Source organism: Terrapene carolina, unplaced genomic scaffold (assembly GCF_002925995.2).
Source record: "Terrapene carolina triunguis isolate 2854851 unplaced genomic scaffold, T_m_triunguis-2.0 Scaffold26819, whole genome shotgun sequence".
Lineage (NCBI taxonomy): Eukaryota > Metazoa > Chordata > Testudines > Emydidae > Terrapene > Terrapene triunguis.
Window position 1 is genome coordinate 1 of NW_020691170.1, and position 3149 is coordinate 3149.

General features: G+C 63.3%; 1 long non-coding RNA gene across 1 annotated transcript; it reads left to right on the forward strand.

Moving 5' to 3' along the window:
- The first annotated feature begins 17 nt into the window (after positions 1-17).
- Positions 18-1566, forward strand: LOC113408921. Its single transcript, XR_003370399.1, has 3 exons — positions 18-115; positions 886-992; positions 1482-1566. It is a non-coding gene; the product is annotated as an uncharacterized LOC113408921 (long non-coding RNA).
- The last annotated feature ends 1583 nt before the right edge of the window (positions 1567-3149 follow it).

Sequence of the window (3149 nt, forward strand, 5' to 3'; positions counted from 1 at the left end):
GCTTCCCGGGGCCTGTGTCCAGCCTGGCTCTACGGCCCTGTCTCCCCTCTGCCCACCTCTCGGTGCCTGCGAGCCAGACAGTGTGCCGCGCCCATGCTCCGCACTGCCCCCTGGGGTCGGATCTGGCGGCCTTTGCTCCCTGCTGCTGCCTTCCCAGCAGTGTCCGCCCTCCACGATTCCCCCGGCCCATTCTCTGCAGGGAGGGGAAATGGAGACACACACCCGGAACGGCCCCCCCCGGCCCGTTCTCTGCAGGGACGGGGGATGGAGACGTACACCCCGAGCAGCCCCCTGGCCCATTCTCTAGCTCCCCCTGGCAGTACAGAGGGAGTCCCCCTCCCCCTGATCTGGGCTCCCCCATCTGCAGCCAGTCTTAAGGACCCAGGCCTCGGCTCTGACACTGTACCTGACTGGCTGCAGATGGGGGAGCCCAGATCAGGGGGAGGGGGACTCCCTCTGCACTGCCAGGGGGAGCTAGAGAGACCCCTGCCCCCAGCGCCCGAGAGAACCTCTGGAGGGAGGGAAGAGCATCAAGAACCTAAATTCAGTCATTAACTGCGTGCGGTCTAGTGGGTTAGAGGGGGGCTGGGAGCCAGGACTCCTGGGTTCTACCTAGGGTGACCAGATGTCCCGATTTTATAGGGACAGTCCTGATATTTGGGGCTTTTTCTTATATAGGCACCTATTACCCCCCACCCTCTGTCCCGATTTTTCACACTTACTGTCTGGTCACCCTAGTTCTACCCCCAGCTCTGGGAGGGGTAGGAAGAGCAGGATCTCAGGGTTTGATCAGGGAACTAGGACTCCTGGGGCCACGGACTGAATGTGCCAAGGCTGTGGGTGCGTCCCAAGGGTGCTAGCACTGACCTGTCTCTCCCCATGCAGGTGTGAGCAAGGTGATCCTCGACAAGCTGATCCAGTCTGCCAACATCCAGCAGCTGAGGGGCAGCATCCACAACATGGACTTCCTGGGCATCTCTCTCACGCCTGGGGTAAGGGACTGGGGCCAGGGGCCAGCAGTTGTACCCATGGCAGGGGAGCCCAGGCCATCCCGGGGGTGCCCTCCATGGCAGTGACCTATTCCCAGCACAGAGGTGGCCTCTGCCCCATACAGTGGGGTGACGCCCTCCCCATATGAGGGTGACCCCCGAGTTACTCCCCATCTGGGGTGACCTCTTCTGCCCTGCAGAGGACCCTGGGGGTCAGGACCTCAGATCGTCAGGGAGCTGGAGCTGGTGACCACTGCATGGGGTGGCCATGCGACGAATGGGGGGAAGCGTCTCTGTTCTCCCATCAGTCTCTCTCCCCTCCTCTCTCTCTCTCTCTCTCTCGCTCAGTGATCCATTCTGTTCTTTTCTCTGCCCCTCCCCTGCCAGCCCGGCTGGAGCGACTCAGGTAGGCTGCGCTCTCCCTGTCTGCCCCCGTTCCCATCCCGCACCCCCTCCCTGCTGCCTCTCACCCCCTCTCCCTTCCTCCCCCAGAGCAGGCAGCTGCGACCCGAGAGGAAGGTGCGGCCGGAGTCCACCTACCTGCTTTCCCGCTGGACCCCCAGGCTCAAGGACGTCATGGAGGTACCAGGCCGTCTGCTTCCTGGCCTTGGGGGTGGGGGTCACACCTGGCAGGCTGGGCCCAAGGGGGAGGGGCTGGTTTGGGGTCAGCCATGTGTGGAGCCCTGCATATCCATGCACCATTTCTGCGGATAGTGGATCGGTTGCAGATACATCCAGGTCGGGCTCTACTCCCCAGCAGCGTCTGGCCCACGGCATCCGGCTCAGGCAGCCTGGGGGGCGCAGTGCGCTCGGGGCCGCCGGCCAGCAGCCAGTGGCTGGGCGACAGGTCGGAGTCGGGGCTGGCCGGCACCCACTCGCCTTGCCACGCTGAGCAGCACCAGCGTCCCCACCAGCTCCCGGGCAGCACCCCACTGTGATGCAACATGCTCTGCTGCTGCCGTGTACCGTCGCTTGTGACCCCCCAGGAGCATCACGTGATGAGAAACCCCTCCCCCCAGCCCCCACGCCCGCCACGCTGCCCCTTCTTGAGACCCCGCCCCCGCGCTACCCATTCTCCTCTAGACCCTGCCCCCTCCATGCTGCCCCTTACCCCCAAGCCCCCACCCCCTCCAAGCTGTCCCTTACCCCCAAGCCCCACCCTCGCGCTGCCTCTTCCAAGCAAGACCCCTTCCCCCCCTCGCTAGCCCTTGTGAGGGCTTGCTGCTACCCATGAGGATGCGGATACAGACGGCTAGTGGATCGCGGGCTGATGCACATCCACATTTTTGTATCCGTGCAGGGATCTAGCCATGTGCGGGGCTCATCAGAAAGTCCTCTCCTGCTGCCATCCTTAGGGGTCTTAGGCTGGGTCTACACTACCTGCCTGAATCGGCGGGTAGAAATCGACCTCTCGGGGATCGAATTATCGCGTCTTGTCGGGACGCGACAGTCGATCCCCGAATCGACGCTCTTACTCCACCAGCGGAGGTGGGAGTAAGCGCCGTCGAAGGGAAGCCGCGGAGGTCGATTTTGCCACCGTCCTTACAGCGGGGTAAGTCGGCTGCGATACGTCGAATTCAGCTACGCTATTCGTGTAGCTGAATTTGCGTATCTTAAATCGACCCCCCCCCCCGTAGTGAAGACCTGCCCTTAGATCATAGACACGAGTGCAGGGCAGTTGTCTTACCCGATGCTGAGATGCTGCCACCTCTGGGGTGGGGCAGAGGTGGTTTATACAGGGGTCCCTCACCGGGGCTGAATTCCTCCTGAGGAGTGGCAGGCAGCTGTTAACAGCCGCACAGCAGCACTGCCCGAGAGTCTAGGGCAGGAGGTGATCAGTGTGTGGGGATGGAAGTGCAGGGGATCCAGGCAGCACACTGTCATGACTGGCACTGGAATCTGAATGGCCGGCAGGGTCCTTGGCCTAACCTCCAGTGAGGAGCAGCTGATTGACGTTCATCTAAAGGACGAACTCCTGCAGCACAGTACTGGTCACTGACTGCCAGGGGAGACCGCCCCCTGCTGAGCCCCCCACCCGCTCCCTGCAGGACAGCGCCCCCTAGCGCCGCACTGGGGCCAGCACTGACTGCCAGGGGAGAGCGCCCCCTGCTGAGCCCTCCGCCCGCTCCTGGCAGTACAGCGCCCCCTAGCGCCGCACTG